The sequence below is a fragment of the Varroa destructor genome, unplaced genomic scaffold (assembly GCF_002443255.2).
Source record: "Varroa destructor unplaced genomic scaffold, Vdes_3.0 BEIS01000003.1, whole genome shotgun sequence".
Taxonomy (NCBI): domain Eukaryota; kingdom Metazoa; phylum Arthropoda; class Arachnida; order Mesostigmata; family Varroidae; genus Varroa; species Varroa destructor.
The window spans coordinates 56,206,427-56,229,857 of NW_019211456.1; the positions used below are offsets into that span (position 1 = coordinate 56,206,427).

At 39.3% G+C, this 23,431-nt stretch overlaps 1 long non-coding RNA gene across 1 annotated transcript in view; it reads left to right on the forward strand.

Moving 5' to 3' along the window:
• The window catches only part of LOC147757166 (uncharacterized), a 22,066-nt gene extending 5,116 nt beyond the window's left edge, over nucleotides 1-16,950 (forward strand). Inside the window, exons 2-4 of the long non-coding RNA XR_015324366.1 lie at nucleotides 13,171-13,380; nucleotides 13,499-13,718; nucleotides 15,263-16,950. This is a non-coding gene — a long non-coding RNA (uncharacterized LOC147757166). The remainder of the gene's footprint in view (nucleotides 1-13,170; nucleotides 13,381-13,498; nucleotides 13,719-15,262) is intronic.
• Nucleotides 16,951-23,431: the final 6,481 nt, after the last annotated feature.

The following is a 23,431-nucleotide window of genomic DNA, read 5'->3' on the forward strand; positions in this document are numbered from 1 at the left end:
ATACTTTCCTAATCAAGTGACGTAAAGCAGGGTGTTATAAATAAATCGATCATTTACGGTAAAGCGCTAGTATATTATTCTGTATTAAGCTTGTGTATGTCACTGACAAAGGCGCAAATTTATGAAAATGATATTATGAGTTGAATATCTACAATAAATAGCGAAATTTCTGGCAGCAACGTGTTGTATTGAGGAGGTTGTAACGGTCGACACTGCTAAGGCGGCTTGTTAGCTATCGTACAATATGAGTTTCAGAACGCTAAAATACTGGTGCAGAACCCCGAATCTTCATCCATCTTCGAGTGAGCGAGCTGCCGCGCCGCTCGCGGCGGCCATGGGCAACTCGTAAGTCGCAGACGACAACTGGATACTTGTTGCTGGTGATGATGGCGCGTTTGGACATGTCGGCGTCTGAATCGTTCACTGCTGGTTGGTTAGCCTGCCGGCATTGATCGCCACGCCTGGAAGAGTTTGGGAACGATTTTTCATTCCGGCTACGAGTAGTACATGGCAGCACGCTAACACGACCCCGAGCAACAGCAGCACTGTTATTTCTCAAGCCCCTATTCCTCTGCTACAGAAGCTGGCTATTTTCACACTCTGAATAGAATACATACTCCCAATGCATATGTCCAGGAGGAGGACAAATATTAACAGTCGTTATTACGAAGTTCTGAAGAGGTCGTAGGTGATGTCTTGGCTTCTCGTAGTCGATTAGTATTCTTGCTTGTGATCTGTAAAACTGTAATATTGAGAGACGCTAACCATCAAGCTTTTTGTATTTAATTACTCAAGCAAGCTATTGATATAATTGCGCAACCTCCTAAGACGTTCGAAAAAAACTTTTGTAACCAGCCCTGTACAATGTTGAAAAGAAAACGCAACTCTAGGGGATTACTTTTTTTAAGGAGCGTTTCTCTATGGAGTTCGGTCTGCGGGATTTGCACTATTCAAAAGTGCGCACACAATATTCTATCGGTGGTGTGGTTTACTAGGCCAATCCGCAGCCGCAGGAGAAGAGGATTCGAACGGTACGTCAGCGTTAAATATCTTGAGAATAGAAAAGTCTTTTACAAAACACCTGGAACATGCAGTAAATACGAATACAGTTCCTAAACAAATTATTCTACAGTTGAAATTTTCTACGCGCCAAAACAAAAACGCTCCAAGGTCAGTTTCTGTTAAAAAATGTCCTTGTTTGAACCTAATTTGTATAAATATCAGTTAGTCTATATAAATTAGTTATTACGATTGAATTAGTTTTTGTCGTCATACATTCTTGTTTTTATCAGCTCAGTTCCTTCATATTATGTAACGTCCATATTTCAATAGCAACTTCGAAGGAATAGTTTCGAGGATTATAACGCGAGCCTTTCAGTAGCGTATGGTTCCACTAGAGCGGCCTTCAGGGTTACTTTTTTTCCTTCTAGTGGTGGAGCCTGTGGTAACGGTTTATGGATGAGCAATAAGTGTCATAGAAGAAACTTGCAGTCAATGCGAGGTGCGACTATGTGGCTAGGTAGTGCTTATAAGGATGGGGTGCTACGCCAGAGGTGTACCCCTAGTTTTGGATTAAGCTTCGTAGGGGTGTGGAAGTGCTAATCTTTTGAAGAGCTCTCCACTTCTCGACATCTAGTGCTCTAATGCCAAACACTCAATACTTTGGTGCTGGCCAATTGTAATACCTAGCAGCTCTACCGGAGACGAGAGATAGTAAACCGAACTTGTAGGAGTATCGAACACCATGAAATTCAATGCGATCATTATTCTGAACGACGGTACAGAAAATTACGCATTTGCGTATCTACATAAATCTATATACTGTTTGAATGATTATAACTTCAGTCTTTTTTTCTTTTGCATAAAATTAATATTTAAATTGAAAAAGAATCTATGTCAAATGTTCCCCCACTGCAAATGCTCATGCATTTTATACTATCACTTTATCCAATTTATCTGATTGGAGGATTCTTACGAAGATAGGTTAGTACACCATGATTATAGTGTGTAGGTGTTCCGCGTGCTCGATAGTCGAGTTCGCCATTCTCACAAAAGTTTTACTGAACGCGTAATAAAACAGCGTCCCGCAGTAAATTTAAGTAACTAACAGTAGTCACTGTGCTGCTTAAAAAGAGTAGTTCAATTAATTGTTTCCTTAAAATGCCCCATTGAGGTTCCTAATGAATTTATATGGTGTTTCATTCAGAGTTGCCCACTAGGTGCAATTACCTCGATTAGTTGTGCCATTTCATTTCAATGTACCCTTATCGTTTTAAAAGATCTTTCCCGAAGCAGCCAATCCTGTTCTCGTTTTTCCAGTTACCATTGACATCATTATTTTTTCCGGTCCAAATCATTTTCGTTGACAGCACATATTATTGGTGGACCGTATTTTTCCGTTGACAACGTTTTAACATGCGATGGGCGCCTGTTCCGCTGATAGCAAGCTCACGACTTGATAATTTTGTAGATGTTTATATTGTCTCGATACTTTCTTTTTTGGTCTTTCGGAACGTTATCTATGTATATAAACATCCCGAACAATTCCATTCGATCAATTGCAGATTGCGTACGAGGATCTGCATGAACTCCCTCCAATATAATCTTTGTGCCTCTGCTACATTTTTATACTTTCAATAATAGCATTTTAAGTTGATTTTCTTTTTTCAAACTTTACTCTCTTGACGTTAATATTAAAACCTGAAATGGAGAACTGCCGGAAGGTTATGACCCGTTAGACAGTGTGTACGTTTTTTGAGGTATTCTGTTTGTATAAATAAATCCTGAAGGAATATGGATGACATAAGCATGTGTCTATTAGGATCCACATACGGAGGATCACTTGTTAATTTTCGATTTTGAAAATATCGAAGTACATTCAAGAAGGTATGGTCTGTTAATTCACTTTATTGACCCACTGATAAATTCGGAGCTAATATTCGCTGTCTACAATCAGGAAAAATCTAACATGTTCTTGCATCTCACAGACAGCTTGTCCTTCTTGTTGAAACGTCTCTTGTAGTGTGTATTTCGACTCCATCAGGTTCATCAGTCTCAATAATCTAAACCTTCGCCTAAGGCCTGAGCCCAGGTTTGTTTGTAACTTGATACTCAATCGCCCTAATCTATAAACTGGTTCCGAACCCAACTGATTAACGCCATGGGTCCTTGGCTAAAGATGTAGGAGTAAGTAAACTCGATCTGGTCCTCAAGGTGTTAGAAGTAATTTCCCAGCTGCCTCTACGCCATTCGGAAGATGTACTCCTTTCATCTTTCGTTTTCTTCCGTTTCATCTTTCGACAGCTCCGTCGCGTCTCCGAACAGGACCGCAATTTTGTCCTAATCAGTTACGTCATCAAGCTCTGTTTATCACCACTAAGGGAACAAACGGCTTCAATAAATTTTTTCCTAAATTTTAGACAATATCTATTGTCCTCGGCCTCTTTTTCCTGATTTCTCAACCTAGAAAAGTCTAGGCTTTCTTGATACAGACCGTACATGCGTGTACTAGTGATTTGCAAATATGCATAAATAATAAAGTCAAAATGGTATTTTAATTGAACTTCAAGTGGCGCGCAGTTATCGTATTTAAGTTTCCTACATATTTCTGTTAGCTACGCTTTACTAGATTAAAGCATCCTGATACAGAGTTAATTGTTCGACTTAAAGTAATGGTTAGCACATCGACGATTTTAGAACATGACCATCATCTTGTCAGCCTTGTCACCTATACGATCCATTCTGAATGAGCTCATTGTTTCTACGCGCAGATTTAGAACATAAAGATTTAGCTATAGAAAGTTTAACTTTTCGTGTATATTTGGTAGAAATACTTCCTAGTCATTGGATCGCTTGAGCGGTAACTCTAAGCTGGTTTCTCGAGGAGAAATAGATGTATTTCAAAAAAAAAATAAACACTTGTAGAAAATATACGACAAATTCAGCGATTCAAAAAAATCATACGACATAAACATTAGACTCATTTGCCCGCTTTGAAAATGCTTGACACACGGCGGTGGCTTCGTGCAGACTTCGTGTTTTCATGCGTACGGCAAAGCGCAATGGACATAATTTTTATTCTCAGCGCCGTCTTGTGTCTTCACGCCAACAAGCAAAGCCTGCGGCTCAAAACAGATTTCGACGCATCGACACAGCCACAATAAAAGAGGACGAAAAATGCTTACCGGGTGGGCAATATCCACCACTTAGATCACCCACGAATCGGGCGAAGGAGGACCGTAGTCGTCGTCTTCATCGTCAATCGTTAGTCAATGACCACTAGTTCCGCTACCGTCATCTTTCCGGTTGATCTTCTTGGCTAGCGTGCGCGTATATGACATTTGCCAACGTGTTCCACGCTCAGGCAGTCGGGCGCTACAAGTATACGCCACTTAACACTTAATTCTACTCGACGCCAGAGCATAATTCTCGCGAGTCACGGAACGTAGCAGCATCTAAGATGCTCTCACTCATCAGCTGGGTAACAAACGTGTGTGTGGTAAGCAGCGCATAGAGGCAAGCGAAACAATGACCCCATTAGGCGATGTGATAAAGAAAGAATAGGCAGGAGGGAGCATCTCTAGCAGCGTCAACGGCTATTCTTTCGCTATTGATATCTATAGATGTTTAGTAGTTCCCCGGCTTGCCGAGACACACTCATCCCATATTAGTACTATACTATAAGCGATTGCTGCTGATTCGACGTCATTGTTAGCCTATCTATTTGATGGAACAGGTGGAGCCCAGATTTGAGCGCAAGCCTTTTTGCATGAAATTGCTGTAAACATGCTCGCGTGCTAATGATTCTTAGCCAAACTAAGGACGGACGCGGTTGTTCCGATATGTAGCTACAAAGTTTACTATTTGTTATTTAACAATGATCTGTACCTTGCCGAAATGATTATGTCTACTCTGCCGTACTTACATGCAATATCAAGCAAGCGATGTGAGTTTATGCGTCAAATATTGATTGTGTTTGTTGGATATTTCGATGTATTTGTTATTGTGCATGAAGCACTTTGGACCGTTGTTAGCTGCCTTTCTTCAAGGACGCAGGCACCCTGGAGTCCCTGGCGGAGGCCCGCCACTCATCTTACAGTTGCGGGCCGTTGCAGATCGGCTATGGGCTGTCATGCTGGCGGGGGCCGACAAACCACGAAGACAAATGATCCCTAAATATCGCCATTTTTGTGCCATCTTCCTCTGACTGGCGACTGTCACCTTTTAGACTGCTCACCTCCTCGTTCGATTATACCTGTTACCTGTTCTAGTAGAATAACGTTTAGAACTGATACAGATAATAATAATTGGAACAAATGATGGAACTATTTCTATATACATATGTATATTATAATGCCACAGATAATACATAATGTATATCATTTTTTTAATTATTTTTACATTTGTCCTTATGTTCTACTACGAGAAATAAAAGGTGTGGTCGAATGAAGCAAGCACCACAAAAGATGATAGTATTAGAATTAATATGGTAATATGGCTATGATAGGTAATCATACCCAACTGCCTATCATCTATGTATCATGTACCTAGGTACATGATGAAGCGCACTGGCCTAGCTTTGCCGCTGGTCGGCAAAAATGCCAGCCCACTCGCTCTGCTTATTCACTCGATGTTTATTTTGTTACGACTTGGCCACGCTCAGCTAGCGGGATGTCCTCATCCTGAGGTCGATATCCTCTAGCGCTTATGAACAACGTTGCTCTCCCCAGATCTTTCAATGGTCTTTTCATACGCTTCTCCAGTAGCATTTCTAAGTCGACTAACAGACAGCGCAACTTCCGGCCTTTGACGCCATCCAGAATGACCTGTACGAGCCCGCAAAAACCAGCCTAGGGACCCAGATTAATTGACAGTCAAAAGTGCATCTTATTGTCATGGTAATGCCTGTAAGAATGGCAGCAGTTTATCCCGCTCAGTAGTGTCGATGCTCATTTTCCAGCAGAAAATTCGCAAACACTTGGTTAACGGAGAAAAAAGGAACCCACCCTTTTTGTTCTACGCAAAAGCCGACGCGGCAGCCATGCACAAACTGTACACGATTAGCCGCCGAGGAATTCTGCTAACATCCATATGGCCCCGATGACAAGTTAGATAAAGAATTACACTGTTATTGACCTTGCACGACCCGTCGTGGCCCTTTTGGCACGATATAGTGTACCTTCGTTGAGGATGGATGCAGGGGAGTTTTCTTTTATCCTTCTCGCAACATCTGTATCACCGCCGTTCGCCGATAATAAGCCAACGAATGTGCCATCATCATACAGGTTAGTGACTCCGCAACACGGCCTTCATCCTTCACAGTGCCAATGCAATGTGGATCTACTGTCTCGATCTGCCCTGCCATGATAAGGGCAACTGATACTTGTGGGCGCAGCATTGATACGCCCTGTCTAGAACAACAGCCACCGATATTCTTTCATTACAAAATGCGCCTCCGGAAGTAGGTATCAGGCTTCTCCCATAAAATCGTACCACTCGAACGGGGCTACCCTTCGTCGAACACCAGCGGGGGCGTTTCGCAGTCAGCCGACTGTTCGAGCAACTCTTTCGCAATTTCGACCATATCGTTAGTTATCCCTACACTGCTACCAAAGTATGGTGGACCGGTTTAGCTGTGCTATTGGCTGGTAGGCGCATACGCGTTACAGTCACTCTTGTGTAGTTGAAGACGCGTGCTCATTCATAGATTTATCTTATATTTCTATACGCGTATATAATTCACTCGAGTATTTTATTTGCCAGTAGGAAGTATCCTTCTTTAGACGTAGCCTAGACAAGATATGGCTTAGCGACTGAGAAGAGAGATAGGCTATACACGGTTGTAGTTTTACAGAAATTAGCAAATTCCTATATTTTTGAAAGTCGGTCTGATCATTAGTGCTTTATTTTTCATTTTTACTTAAAAGCTTTATACATCTTCTGCAAAGCCTATCAGCCAAATTTAGCGCGGTATTTTCAACTAAATGGTACCTACCGGTTTTACTAATAGTGATTAACCCATTTATGTCCGCTCTGAAAAGAAATGTCAGAAATTCGTTGTGCCTCCGAGAAAATCGGTCAATAAATACTCAATAGGACTCCGAAATGGAGATACAGCGAAGCGCCTAAGGGTTTCAATATAAAATAATGTAATATAAAACAACTAATTATACGTCTTCGTATAATGAGTCCCCGTTAATGAATACTATATCAACTTAGGATTCATACAATAATGGATAACCTTGTCATAAAGCAAATAAATTGAACAATCCGTAAAATAAAACCTTTGAGCGAATTTTTTTCTTGTAAAAAGTCTTCTTAATATAAACGTCGTACGTGGAACGCTCAGTCGAGGATCTATTTAATATGCTACTACACAACTTCAAATTGAAGTATGAATCCGTTATCATTCTATAAACGGTCAAGTTAATTCTTCATCGTAAGTTTAGTGCTAACTACGAGAGCCAATTACGCTAGCGGAAGAAGTGTTAAATGATTTTACTTCTACCAAGCATGCTGAAAAATCCGCTTTCTATAATCTAGGAAATTACTATCGATTAGCTTTAGAGAAGATGAACACATGTATCACACGTGGGCCTCAAAACTCTGGTCGTGTCTCACTCTGAGACATATTTTTTTTATAAGATTTTAATAGTGCGTTTCTACTTGGCTAGGGCGCCAAACACTATAGATAATTCATTAGACCTACTTTCCTTTAAAGCCGTACATTGTTATGTTGCATTCATGTAATATTAAATTGTTGTATTGTTTAGTTATGAGTACATAAAATGCACCCGTCTGAGCGGTGCAATATCGATGCTGACCCTCGTAGACGTAAAAAAAAGAACAACGTTGACTCAAAATTTGGTTCTGCGTTCGAACAGTATACGTAGTGAAGATTGGCCTCTTGAAGTTCTCTCTTGTTTATGTTATTGAGTTTCGAGACGACTTCTCCTTCGTCCGTGAGGTCGTTGGTGGCTACGCGTGAAGCGTTTATTCATTGTATCTCCGATCTGTGCTTAGTCCAGCAGATTACTTCTCAATACCTCAATGACACCTGCAAACTCACTTTGAGTTTCAAGCGTTGCTTGCTCGCATGCAAATAAAACGCACCCAAAGCTTAAGGCTGGTTTCTCCAGCCCGCTGGTTGCAGATGGGGTACTGGAGGTTGAATCTGGCTAGCGATCGATAGCACATAGTACGCTCTTGATCTGCACCAAAAGTAGCCTGTTTACTAAAGACAGCAGAAATTTTCGAAAATTGAGACCGTACCATCGTCGTCTGTCCGATACAAAAGCGAAAGAGACGAAGTGGCGGCTAGCAGTTCCACTACTACTGCCACCGATCTTCTTGCTTCTATCGTCACTCACACCGGCTGTTGAAGGTTGATATGTTCTGTTGGTGTCAATCTGCTAGGAGTTATAATGTCTGCAGCTTTTCGATACCAAATCCACTCAAGCTCGCCGGTTCAGATAGCCAGTTTGCGGATGTCATATACCGACAACGCATAATCCTCCGTGGACAATAACATGGTAAACATTCTTCAGTGCTCTGCTTTCCCTTTTCAAAAGCTCATGTCCTATAACACCTACAAAACTTCATCCTTACATGTACTACAAATGAATCTCAATTCATTTTGAGATATAGCACTGAACATTTAGAATTGCGGCAGACCGAAATGATCTGGCTAGGTACTCCTAGATCTTGCAGCTCGTCGAATTGATCCTAAAAGTTCCATTCAGCAATAAAGCGTATCTAACTTAGATGTGGCTCTAGCAAAATTTAGCTTAGTGAATGAGAAAAAATAATACGCTTTCCAAGGAGTACAGCTTTACAACAATTGACCAAAGGGATACGTCTCTATATTTTTCAAGGTCTATTATTAGTGCTTTATTTTTGATTTAAGGATTCTGCATATTCTCCCCAAAACCGGTTGCTTAAACTTAACACCTTAAAAGCAACCACCGTGAAATGACAAAAGGGAAGCCATGAATTTGAAATTTAAAATTTTACTAGATTATACTTATAAAGCGCTTCCTTGTTCTAAGTTTATTTGAGAGATGTCAAATAAAAAAAAAAAAAAAAGACCCCAACTAACGACTTAGACTACTAAGAGAGCTAACGTAGTAATCGCTGGCCCATTTTCTGAATTGCTACATAAATCTGAAGAGTTCCTTGTAGTAAATCGTTATCCAACTCTGGGCATCTTGTGTTTCTGTTGCTAATTTTCGTATTAAAAAAGTAGATACATCTCAGAGCATACCTAAATTGATTTAAATTCGTTTTCGCATAAAACGTGAAAGAGCTCTTTCTGCTATGGGTTTTCTCCGAATAATCTAAAACAAGCGTTCGCATTTCAGGTTCTATAACTTTTAAACAGAGCCAGGATAAAGCCCTCAAGGAATAAGTTTGAACCTTAGAGTGACCGAAAGATAAAAACGAAGTACGTCGAAGAAAGAGGCTCTAAAGTACTCACTAAAAGCATAAAAAGCAATTGGATAAAAACTAAACGCCTTATAGCTTAGCTCTGGATCCAATGGAAAAAACGTGTAGTTCATGCTTCTTCCAACTTTCAAAATCCGAACAAGCGCCATAACTCGTTCACCAGGTTCAATTAACAATGAACGTAACAAGCGCCGGCTAATGCAATAAAAAGGTACTTCTTTAAAAAGAAATTTCCGGTTTGGTGGCGGCGTCAGGTACGCTAAGGACAAGCTAATGACGATAGTGTCCCTCTAGGTCTCAACAGGTCATTTGAATAAACCATTATTTACGTATTTCGGTTCCTAGGCATTGCCGTTAATCTTGGTTTTAAATCTTCGCTCCCGATACGCAGCAAAGTGTGGTGTACCCGCTACCAAACCTAGATAACGTGTATGCGTAGACCTTGGCGGCAAACATTTTGCCACTGCACAATCATGGGAACTACGGCGAACAACTTTAACACAAGTTATCGACCAAAGGTTAAGAAACGGAAACCAACGTTTCTAAAAAATTGAGGATTGATAGTAATTGAAAGTGAAAACGAGATAAAAGCCGGGTAAATAGTAGTGTGCATTGTTAACGCGTGAAAAACTCGAACCGCACAAATGGCCACGTCATAACCTGTTTCACTATGGTAGGTTTGATCGTGTCGTATACGATGCTACTATGCTCCATAAGCTCCCTCACAATTCTCAGCGATTAAACTTAGGGCACATAAAATGTTCTAAATATAAAACTGAGGTTGACATTTTGTTTTGTACTAGGTGTCAGCTGTCTGAGGCAACGTTTAACGCCAATACCGGGCATAATACTCGAAACACTTACTCAAGCGTCAAAGACGCCAGGCCGCGTGTGCAGAATTTTAAGTGACCTCAGAACACGCCTTCATCTATAAATTCGTTAATAATAGTACTAATATTTTATGGCCTTCTCGGCAAACATATAACCAAGTCGGTTCTGAATACATATAATAAATTTTATATAAAAGATATTGAAGTTAAGTTTGCATGGCTGATTCTGTCTTTAGAATAAAGCGCCTGGCTTCCTATATACACCATGTATGCGGGTGCATTTCTGATATCTGCAACACAGCATTGCTCGCAGTAATTAGCTAATCGTACTGAAAAGAAGACAAATTGAGAACACTCTGACTATAGGTATAACTGTTTATTATGACTTCCAGTTGGGACGAACGAATCGATAAAACGTAACATTTTTAAGCGTAAGTCGACCCAGTTTCTACCAAGTAATCAATCCGTGGGCCCTGCATCGAAGCTATACGCATGTACTTATTTCATAGATTGGCTGCTACATCTTTCAGTCTTCATACGGACTTAAGTCTCAAAAGATACCCCTTCTTCAATAAAATAAAACCATAGGTACATTGGCAAACTATTCTAATGGATCAATATTACCCAGGAACCGCGTACTATTTGCAGATTATCATATTTAAGGTTGTAAATAAGTCTTGTAATGCCACTATCGTCTGATAATAGATATTCTACATTCTAATAAGCTCATCGGCAGATTTTTTGGCTGCTCTTCTTCTACTGTAATGTACTGTTAGCCTAATTTAATTTTATTTCGAATTCAATCAAATGTGAGCCTACATTGAAATCTGCACTGATCTGGACGATCCAATCTGCGTGACGTTCTTTTTGCTATGTTAATATGTATATACGAACGATATCTTTAGTCTTAATATAATAAGTTTTTCAAATTTTTAATTCTTTGTCAGAGGCAAGTCCGAACGTCTTAAGAGCCATGCTGTTAACCACGCAGTTAAGAACGGCAGCGGGTGCTCACGTGGTAAGGAAGATCAAATCGACTCTAGCAGTGTTGGGGTGAGTGGTTTGGGGGTTGCTTGTACTACGATGGAGGTAACGGCGGCAGTTGTGGATGTCTTGAAGAGTGGAACGACGAAGGAAGGAGCATGAGGGTAGCTGCTGGTTGCCTCAGGATATTTTTATTTCATTGGCTCTGTTCGTTTCCACACTAAGCAGGGCGCCTGCCTGCATTTGCAGACATCATCGTTGGGGATCGTCGTTTCCAGTGCCGTGTTTGGTAGCTCGACGCTACTTGATTGAATCATGCTCAGATGTGCAGAGGCGATAGTACATTTCTTGCACTATAAGGATATACATTTATAATCAAATCGAACACAGAGGACAAAGTTAACCCTTAACACCAACTTTTCAGTATACAAACCTTGTTCAGATATTGGGCAGCATTAAGGTTGCCAAGCCGGCATCCACCTGCAAAACCATTTGATCATCATGATGGGTATTACATTTCATGTTTGGAGAAGCTAACTGTGCTTTTATTGGTATGCAGTAAAAATTCAAGCAAGTCAAACGATATATAACCTTTTCATGAAGTTAAACAACTTATTATCTATTATACTATTGACTATTTTGGATGTGACAATAAAGAAAACCTATAATTCATTTTTGTGCTCTATAGACAGGCTCTAAATATTGATACCCGCCAAAAAAGTGCCCGTATTTTAGGCAATATGGCCGTTTGAAGTAAGATCTTCATCGGTATACAAATTCCATTAACTTACGCATGCCGCTACGTGGTATCCATAGGGCAATTTTAGCATCAGTGAGAACGGAATCAGCTTGAAAAAAGTTGCAAGAAACATTTCACAAAACAGTCGCACATTATTTTATAAAACAATAGCAATGACTTGCTGCGGTTGACTCGCGTTTTGTTGTGGCATGGCTTAATTGGCATTGATTTTCCCATGGGAGAAACGGACAATTTGAATACAATAAGCAAGTCTTCTTGCTATTGAAAATGGAGATGCTACACCATTTTCTGAAGGATAGCCTTTACGCAATGTGAAATGAGCAATTCAGAAAAATACGGTGTTCATATTAACATATGTTTTTGTATAAAGAGTAGCGTAAATAAATATATCTGCATAGAGATCAACAATTAGGTTCTACCTACTAATTGTATTCGATAAATCATGGGAATTATATTATATATTTATATGGGTAAATGAACACTCTCGACGGACGTCTGTGACATGTTTAAATATAGACTTTTTATTTTAATATTGTCTCATAGTAAAAATGGACTGGTGGAAATCCGATCAAAGCGATCTCAGCGCATTCCAAAGTATGTTTTTTGATTCAGCTGAAAGTGTTACCCTGGTTTGCCCCAACTGCGGATGCACTTGGTCTACAGAGCAGGCAGGAGTCAAAATTTCTTTTTATCTAGGCTTAAAATAGCGATATAATCGCATAGGGAAGCAGCCTATTTATAGCTGATTCTTTGACGTTGTCGAAACTCTGAACTATTTTTTTAAATTTCGAAAATAGTCATTTTAGCGAAACAAAGACCGCGTATTTGCCACTGTCTTCTGAAGATAAAAAATACGGCTTTTAATAGGATATTTATATATAATAATAAGATTTATAAGATAAGAAAAATAACAAGATGAGGTTTATATATATAATAAGAATAGATTGTCTCCACCTTGGTTCAAAAATACAACTCTAAATTACTCATGTACTCCATAAGAATGTTTTTAAGATTGATTACGTACCTTTATAAGGTCTAATAGTTTGATATTGTTGGACGCACCCACGTTAAGTATGATGTAATCAATTGGTTATTTGGATCAATAAGTTTACGAACTTAACGAAGTGTCATGCCATTTATTTTCTTTTACAGAAACAACGTGGAGATCATTTAAAGGAAAGACTTTAGATATAATTTTATGCAGCTCCCCTTCATCGCTCCAGGGGCTTTAATTCAACATAGTCATGGAACCGTTACCAGCGACAAACTACTTCCTGACCATCTATGCAAGATGATCTGGCATAGAATGTTGGCAAGGAACTTCTAAATAGTGCTGACAAATATCGAATGAAAGTTAATGAGGTAACGAGAATGCAAACAATTTCAACGTCGCTTAAATTTGTAATTTTATTTCGGGATTTCGTAGAAAAAACTTGAAATGTAAGACAAACATTTTTAGCAACACTTTGCAATTTACCAGGTACGATCGAGTTGTTGAGTTTCTCCATTAATCTGTACCGCCGAGAAAACGCTGGCCTATTATTACAAGACGCTTTGGATTAGACAGCAGATAAAACTACCGGCAGCTGACATCTTGCTCCGCTTTAGTCAATCGCGGAATTGGTGAAAACGAGGTTAACCGGACTTCATTAGAACTGCGTATATCAACAAAAAATACAAATACACCTCAACGCGTCAAGGTATGTTTTCTATTTACTTTTAGATCGATATTGAACAAGCTGGTCTAATTAATTCGTTATATTACGTGCCATGTAATTATATGGGTGCTATTGAAAGATCTGAGGGCAGCCTGCCAAGTATCTCCTGAAGAACTATCTAAGAAAATCGGCAGATTGTTGAAGTGATATTGAAGCTCTGTTTCGCGTCGTTCCTACTGCACTTTGCAGACTGATAGCTCAATTTTGATACTTTAGGTAATAAAAAAAGGCAGAACAGCTTCTATTCCTTCTTCCCGCTTAAATGTAACAGGTTAGCTTCTTTGAGAGTACCGCTTATCAAAACGTCGTTTTGGGAACCCTTTTTTCCCGGTAATGTTCAATGTAGGCGTGCCAATGTGAGGTATTCTAAATACATATTTGACTGGTGGTCTGTGCCCCGTGTGTGCAGCGGAACGCCTGAGCGAAGTGTCTATGTATATGTACTAATGTGTTATCTGTCTTGTTATGCCATTTTCTATCTCTGCGTGTTCGGATTTCTGTCGGAGTGTCCAAGGCGCACCCAGACCACATGTGTGCGCTTCTCGGCTTGCTTATCTTCCTTCTCTTCGCCTTTCACCGTTCCATGTGAAGCCATGTTAACATGTGTATATGTACTGGGCGTACATCATCACGCTGCCTGGTTGGGCCTGCTGCTCTTCATTGCTTCCCCCTTAGTTTCTTCCTTTCTTAAGGTCTGTCATCATCATCAGCAAGGCCTGTCTTAGCATCGTGCCGGTTGTTGTTGCTACACAAGGAGAAAAAGCAACTCTTCAAACAGCTCTTTATTGTTACTAAATCAGCAGTGATGGCGGCGGCAACGGCCGCAGCGCGATTTCTTGCTTGCTGTACTCATTATCAACATGAACAGCATCAATATGAGCGCTAGTCGTGTTATCTCCGAAGATTGACAAATTCGTCTGCTGCTGCCGCCGCCGGTTGCAGCGGTGGTTGCGTCCTCTTCGTCTATTCAGTTGGATGTTCTTTTTGTTCGTTGTTCCCTTCTTGATCCTCTGAAGCTAGCTTTCTCTCTTCGATTTGTGGCGCTCGCACGCTCGACTAAGCGACCTTTAGTTGCAGCCGCGGCGTTGTTCATCTCAATCTCGTCCATCTCGTTGACCGCATCAACGGCAACGAGGAGACATTCGACTCTCTCTCTCTCTCTCTCTCTCTCTCTCTCCATCCGCGACTCCCCCGCTTTGTCTATTTTCTTCTTCTGCGTTTGTCGATGATGTTCGCTTATTCATTCCTACTATCTCTCTTCCTTGTCGTCGTCGTCGTCGTCTCTTCTTCCCTTCATTCCCTGTCGAATCACCACGAAAATGATAAATGGAGAGGGAGAGAGAACCGATCGAATAGTCGTCGACGTGATCGGTGTGGAGGAGTGAGTGTTCCATCAGGACCGTTCCGGGCAAGGACCGAAGCGCCCCTGTTGAGAAAATTTAAGAAATATTCAGGGTAGAAGTCTAAGAGTAAAATGCGATTGTAACAGAGTATATGGCTATGTGTGCGGAATGAGATATTCACAGATTCCAGCTGCGAGAGTAGGAATAGAAAAGCGCTGGCTAGGAATTCATTCCGATCAGCGTTGTGGTGGCATCCTGTCTCTCGCACACACGCCCAGCAAACCTAACTGTGCCCACCCTAGTCGACCCAGTCAGACCAAACGGCTTTTTCCTGACACTCTACGACAACGACGATAATAACAACAGGCAACGCCACAAGTAGCAGGACCCTAACACCCGCCGGAGTAGGAAAAAGCAAAGGCGGGAGGAAATATCATCGAAGGACGGGGGATGGAGGGGGGCTGACGACAACTAGAAAAACATCACCCAAACGCGAGGGAAAGAAAAAAACTGTTGATCGTTTCGTCAACAAGCAACTCTCCATCGTAATCTGCGCCGTTGTCAAAAGTTATCTTTGTCACCGAACAATTTAATGCGCGCTATTTTTATAAAAATTATGTGCGAGAAGGATACCATGAGACGTCTTCCAGATTTGATGATCATTTTATATATCTCCCATTTCAAATGAACTCATTAGTATTGGCCTAGGAACGTCACTCTTGACAGTTCACGGCTATGATTAAATAAAAACATACTACAATACGCATCGAAATTAGAGAACACAAGATGACTAAGAGGGCTCTCGTGGGGCCTATCCACTGCTATTTTTTACTAATGTTATCTGGCATAAGCAAGTTTTCCAACGGAGAATTTAGAGGATTTTCATTAAGAACCCCATTCGAGATCACTCATAAAAATCAAACTGACTGACTTGAAGAATCTGATGAGTGACGAAATCGGCGAAAAGACTCATTTTATCCCGTAACTTCTATATTTTCATTGTCTACATTAGACCTTCTGGAATGAACGTTCCTTTGATCTATCTTTTCCAAGGAGTCGAAGTAGGCTTTTCTGTTCATACAAAATCACTTGACGCAGTAATTCGCAGTCCACAAAATCTCTACGACGTCAACAACCAGCAACTTATGGTCTCTTAGCTACAACGTAAGTTCATTTCGCCCATTTGCGTCGACCAGAAGCTCTGTTTGTGTACCTGTATCAACAACGATTTTGCTCTGCTTTGTCCTGTAATGATGCTGTACATTGATACAGCAGTTCAAAGCGCCTTGGCTTCCATCTAAATTCCCCCAACGTTATTTTTAAGCTTTGCGGAGAGGGGACACAGTCAGCTATATTACTTTTCCTTTGTACGCTGTATATTATATACAGTGAACTGCCAAATTGATAGAAAAGAAATTCTCAGGCGTTCTGCGCCGTTATCCGTCGAGGTTCGATACGTTCATGTAATTAAAGTAAGCGTTTGCCAGGCCATCGTATGTGACAATGTGTCTCAAAAAGGACAAGGGCATGTTTGTTATATCGACCTTCTTCAACTGAATAAAAGCTTTAACTTTGATAACAGTAATAATAATAATAATAATAGATAAATAATTTTGTTTTTTCTACGTTTGTTGCGAAGAACTTGTAATTTTGAAGGCTTTCCGGCACTTTTATATTCATCTACGTACTCAGTTCTCGCTGTCAGGATAAAGAGCACTAAGACGAAGTAGTAATGCCAAATATAGGTAAAGCAATTAACAGCGCTTCGAGACTGTTAAATTTAAAACACATTAAATTTGAAATTATCCTAATATAAATTTAGCGGGTTTGACAGTTTGTAAAATCGAAAAAAACAATTGCTATAGTGACACATTAGAGACATAAATCAACAAACGAATAGATAAAAATATTAAGAACGGACAAATCAGTTTATATAAAATAAATTTATTTGTTTATGTCGTATTTTTTAACGCTTTGTCCTTTTGACTTTTATTTATTCTGGATTGTAATTCCAAAATAAGTTTCCGATCGGTTCCTCATTGTCAGTTTTTGTCTGCTAAAAGTTGATCTTCTCGTATTCTTTGCTCTACGTTTTGTTTTGTCCCATGATATGTCGAGATAAGTGTCACTTGGGGAAACGAACTCGACGTTAAATTTCGTAATCCTTATAAAGTCATAACAATGGCCTTAAAGTCAAAAAAGCGTTTTCAAATGGTGTATAACGTTCTCATGATAGTGCAATAGTAAGTTGTTTGCGTACAAAGTTTAGGTGCATGATAGCTGGTCGAGGTCGAGGAAAACCGAGCGTAGACATGTTTCGCTTTTTTGTGCTAACGGTCAGTCGCCTGAAGCCATCCTTAAGAGCGAACGTAAAAAATCTAGAAATTTATTATTAGTCTGTCACGCTTTGGATTGACAAGTATCGACGGCCCTCAATTTAAGTCACGCTGTTAAAAAAACTTTGCTTTTTATATCGAATCACACATATATTTCATGTTATTTATTGTATTCGACAGTATAATCCGGCGGTCTCAATCCCATAGTGATACTCAAACACACGCACAATTAGTTTAACCTTCTCGTTTTTTGAAAACGCCAGTCGATCATTGGAAGCGGAAAAACGATTTTCACCTCTCGTACATTTTCATTTTTTGCTTACATCTTTTATTTCGTCCAGAGAAAAGAGGGAGAAAAAACAGAAGAAGGAGAACGAATGAAAGGGAAAAAATAGACAAGGATTTCTTGCCGGTTTTTCTTGTTTCTCGAAAACCTCTCCTCAGCATTAGCCATTGTTGACAATTGCGTTAGAGTCGTCGGTTCCCTGTCTAGTCTTCCAGAGACACGTCCGCTCGTCAGGCCCCGACTAGTATGTATTATAGTAACACGCTCGTACGATGTACATGTTTTACATTACATACATTATTATCTACTTTATAGTAGTTTCAACAAATACTCGAAAAAAAAGCATTGTAGATAAATTCAAACGAATAAGGTAGAGTTCCTGGAAGAAAACGATGCCGAATCGACTATCGTGCACTGCTTTATTATTATCTGCTTTAGATTGACGAGACAACAGGAAGAACGACAATAAGATAGAAAGAAGTGAGCGATTTTACTTAAACAAAAGCCGCTAGCATGTCCTTGTCTGGAAAGAGGTAAGTAGTGTTTTGCTATAGGCATACTTTGACTAAATGTAGCCTATTCAGGTCGATCGGTTCCGTCTTCGCACAAATGCGCTCTTACACATTGACGTTTATTCAACTGTACTGGACAATGGTGACTGTTATCAACTGTTTGTCAAAATGTTAGTCAGAATAATGCGTTTAAACTGGAAAAACTTTGACGAGCTGTTCGTCATAATGGCGAGCGTGCGTTCATTCGCTACCCGTAACGCCAAGCGGAAGCCAGTTATTTCTAGAACAGAGCGAACCTAGTAATGGTAAACAACAGTGTAATGTTTTTGGACTTTGAGCACAGATAAATACAAAATTCAATTTCGTTGGGGTCTTTGCGTACAGCGTATTTGAGCAACGCCTGAATGACCACTAATGTCACAGTAGCTATAATAGCTAAATATGTGTGGAGTAACGAAAGAATATTATGGTTAAAATTATAGTTACGAGTGGCTTAGGTCCCGAATTAAAGTTGTTGTCGCGGTGGGTAGTAGCTACGTTAAAGGAACATGACTATTAGGAATGACACTTCTAGATGTCTATTTTGTTTATACACAGTCTTGAAAACAAAGCATATAAAACATTCTTAATTTAGGCGCATGTTTAGATTTTGACATTTTTTCTGTGTGGCCCAAGGACGTCAATGTGTTACTGTCACTTAAACACTCTGAGGTCGAAGCAAGGTTCTTGAATATAGGGAGAAAGAAAGTAAATGTGTAGGATGGTCTGCGATGTGTACAGACTCGCAATTGGCCACGACCGTTCTTGTCTGTGCTCTAGAAATGGAAAGCCTTTTCGTTGAAAGTGGCCTAAGACATCGAGCGCATCAATTCTACTTGTAGCTCTTCTTGGCCTTGTGCTGACTTATTGGCTGTCACTTGGACGTTGCACCATTTTGGTAAGCTTTGAAGCAGCACGTATCTAATTTTGAAAGGTTTCCAATCTTATCACGCGGACGAAACCTAGGAAAAGGTGTTTCTAAATAGAGAAAATGATACTAAGAGGGTAAAGGCTACGACCGTTCGACTGTATCTTAGCTTTCGTAGTAAATTCTATCGAATAGCTTTACCCATTGGTGTATTGATCATTTCAGGAAGACGAACAAATATTAAAACTATTACGTGAACTAATTTTACACAGATCAGCCGGACTGTTTGTTTATATAGAATGGGACGAAGACACCCTTGACGGTTTAAAGGGGCTCACTTGATAGTAAAATGTAGCATATCCTAATAGCAGAAGATACGCGGAGTATTACGGTTATATATTTCATGGATTAACTTTAATAAATATTTAAAAAAAAAAACTCTTCAATTGTAAAATAACTTTTTACAGATTCTTTAGAGATTTCTGTGTTTATTTTTATTATTCTGTCTTTATTTCCCTTTAGAGATTATTTGTCTCTATGGAACTCTATGGAAACCCAACTACTTTGCAGTCGATCTCTCAGTTATTACCTTTAAATAAATGTGCACTTTAGCTCTGGTAACAGTTTCAAAGCGATTAAATCATTGCAAGGATATTAGATACGTCGGAAAAACACACTCATCGTACAAATCTGACATGCCTAGGATCGCTATAAGCACGCTACTACTAGTATAGACATCACAGGTTGCTAGAATACATAAACATCTCTATTCGTGTTCGTTACGCAGGGTAAGGCAACAGTTATTCACAGATATATATATATATATATAGTCGAACGAAGCTCAAGCTGCTAGGAGACTTCTTACATGCCCCCGTATGTCCACTATTCAAAGTTCAATTATTCTCGTAATATGTATATCGTCCTTTTGGTGAAACACGAGTAACTGAAAATATCACGTTTTAGTATCTATTACTCAATATTTATACCTACATTTTACTTACATTATGTAAACGTTACTTTAAACAGAATGCAGTTATGGACATCGTGGTAGATAATTCCGAGTTGTTCCTAAAAGCTGGTCCTACAAGATCATAATTTCTTTCACAAATTCAGAATCTGTATTCCATGCTTCAATTTAAAAGTCAAACCTAACTTGTTTTAGGTGCTAGCTAATAATGCGGACGGCTAAAATGCTCGGGCTTTTCATCCTCAGCAAGTTCTTTCTAATCCTGTCAGTATTTTGCAGCATAACCGTCATGAACAGGATCTTCTTCAACATCTTCACTGTTGCGTATAGGTGGAATTGCTTTTACTTTTATATGTTGAACGTGGGTCGTGCAGATCGAAATAGAAGCTTTTCGGGAGTACGAATTGCTCAGAAGATGAGCAAAGGTCAACTATTGTGCACTATTTTTCCTCCATTTAAATCTCCATGTAGATACAAACCGTTAGCTTCCTGGAGTCGTAGGTCTACGTTGTTGCCAGTCTTAATGCGACTTCTAAAGGTTTCAGGAGTGATTTCCGTTAGGCTAGGTGGATGATCCACGGTGGGGATCAAATTGAACGGGCTCGAAAAATCAATCAAAACGCATGAAACTAATTTTGATCATTCACTGAATTTTTTGGTACAAGAATTACTAATTTTCTTTTTTATTAATTTACCATTTTTAGTTACTTTGAATAAGTCCTTAAAATTATGTTTTTTAAGGTATGACATCAAGGACTAGCCTCCCACGAGGGGTCTAACCGAAGCTGGTCTTACTTATGAGGGTCACGACTTACCTGAGATTTCTTAGCAGACTCATTAGACCTCATGCTAACCAAACAGGCAGTTATTAACCTAAATAATAATATTTTATATCTTTAAGTTTTTACTCATCCTTTATTCCCTTTTCTCTGATTATTAATATTTGATGACAGTTTTTATCAACACTGAGATTTGAACCAGAGTGGCATCAGACTCGTTAGTTGTTCCTGCATCGCAATCAAATCCTTCATATTACACTGTCCCACACTATGACAACTACCGAACATTTAAGAAAATTGTTTATTGTAAATGTTGTCGTTTAATTAGGCCTTAATAGACTTCACGTACTTTGTGATTTTTTAAATCCAAAAATTCTTTGAGCTTTCAGTCCACTATTAGCTCAAATTTAAATTCACTAGATTATTTTAGGTTTTTTTTTTTAGGATTTAGAAATATTTCGAAAAAACACAACATATAAATATCGTTTTACTTACGCTTACTATTAATTTATAATTGTACAAATTTAGTTCGTAAAAAAGCGTATAGCAGCTACATTACAAGCCCGTATCATGTACACAAATAAATCAGGTAAAAAGCAAATTCAAAAATGAAAACAGATACTTTCTGTTTTCAGTGATGTTTTTGATGGTATACGAACTATGCGAGAGGTATGGCTTAATAAATAAACCAATAAGTTTACATGTCGGTTATAAACGGCGTCATTTACGTTGCCCAAATATTCCATATCTGTAAATAAATGCGTTATGTATATTTTAGACCCCTTAATCAAAAAGTTTTTACTACTTTAGCTTTTACGAGTTTAACTAATCCAATGACATATCTCTTGTACTTGAGCTGCTGTGAAATAATAATAACTCTAAATCACCGTCCAGAAAAGTAGTTCTTCCGCAGAGTCAGCCGATCAGATTTGTCGCTTTGATCTGTGTTCCTATGTTCGCGTTCTTCACTAGAGGGACTCAGGTAAAGACTTTAGGAACAGGCATAGGAATAGCCAAAGATATTTTAACCACTATAGATATTTTCGTCATCCTTTACCCGTAAATAAATACTGATATTATTTGCAACTAAATCGTGCGAAGCACAAATACAAATGAACAAAATCAGCTCACAAAAATAACACGCAACGAGAGGCCAAGAAGTATGCAGATAGCAGGACACGGCTTCTTTTCGTCCGGGCATTAATTGTTACCTTAAAATGGAATGTCTTGTCTAGATTCGTTTCGGAATTTTTTGATGTAACTTAGTATTGAACCAATACGCAAATGGGTGTGCGTGTGAAGAGCGAATCGAAAGTCAAAATACTACAGGAAACACCAAAGCGTTCGTTTTCTCTCATGGACCGTGCGCCATTGTGCCGGACTTCCAGAAGTTGAACGGTTCTGTGAATCACTATAAACATATAAAGCTATATAAACTTTTTAAAAATATTCGACTAACGACAACATTTTAATAGCAATAAAGAAGATGTGTTTTCACATATATAGAGATAAAATGGGTGGCATTTTGCTTCTACTTATATACTGGTTATTTACTTTACGAGAACTAGTCATGCAAAAAACTGCACAGCGATATAACGTTGCTGACGGTCGTTGTAGAGATGGGCCTTGTTCCACACAGATTCTTCCAGAAATTTCTTCCAAACTATTTAATATAGCATAGACCAGATGTATCTGGAAACCACCAGCCCTATATACAAGTAACCGAAACTGCACAAATAGGTTATAGCCTGCTCTAGGAGCTTCACGGTACAACCGTGACCGATAGATTTCCAAGGCCAAAGTGCTCATGTATTAACAGTTCATAACATTGATTCAGAGAAATCTTGAAAAAAAGGTTACAAAGATTCAGGTTGGTAGATCTGGCTCCAATGCCGGTTCATCCGACCACAGTAATTGCCATGTAACCTTCGTGATGATGAGAATCAGCCATGTCGGGCTAAAGCTCGGATTACAGCCCTCCGAGTTATTGTTTGTTTGCCCTCCTGCTTACAGATGCTCAAGGAAAGTCCCATCTTGCTGTTGACCTGAACAACTGCTATCTCAAGACAAGTGAGCACAGATACCTATGCAAATATGTATAATTGCTTGATTGTTAGGGAAACATTTACCTACCCTAACAAAACACTAACAGATTATTCAAATCATCTTCCTCTTTGAAAGATGAATTTATTGAAAGCCAAGGCTTAATTATGTTACCTATATTAGAAACAAATTTCAAGTTTTTTCGTTGAAATGTATAAACGCAAGCAAAATAATTATATTTATATTAATTAACCTACCTGCAACGCCAATTAAGCGCTGTCGATTTCGTATACGATCGTTATATAAGACATGAAACTTTGCTTCATAGATTTCATTCCAAAATATCCCAAACTACTCCTGAGAACTCGTACATTTTTGAAACAACAGAGACGTACATACATAAAATCAATCTCGATGCTTGTGGGTAAGTTAACTCGGTTTATAATGGAAACACGACAATTTTTCAGCCAAATCGCTTATTTCAACATCTTCTATAGTATCCTTTTCACCCTACCGAATGGA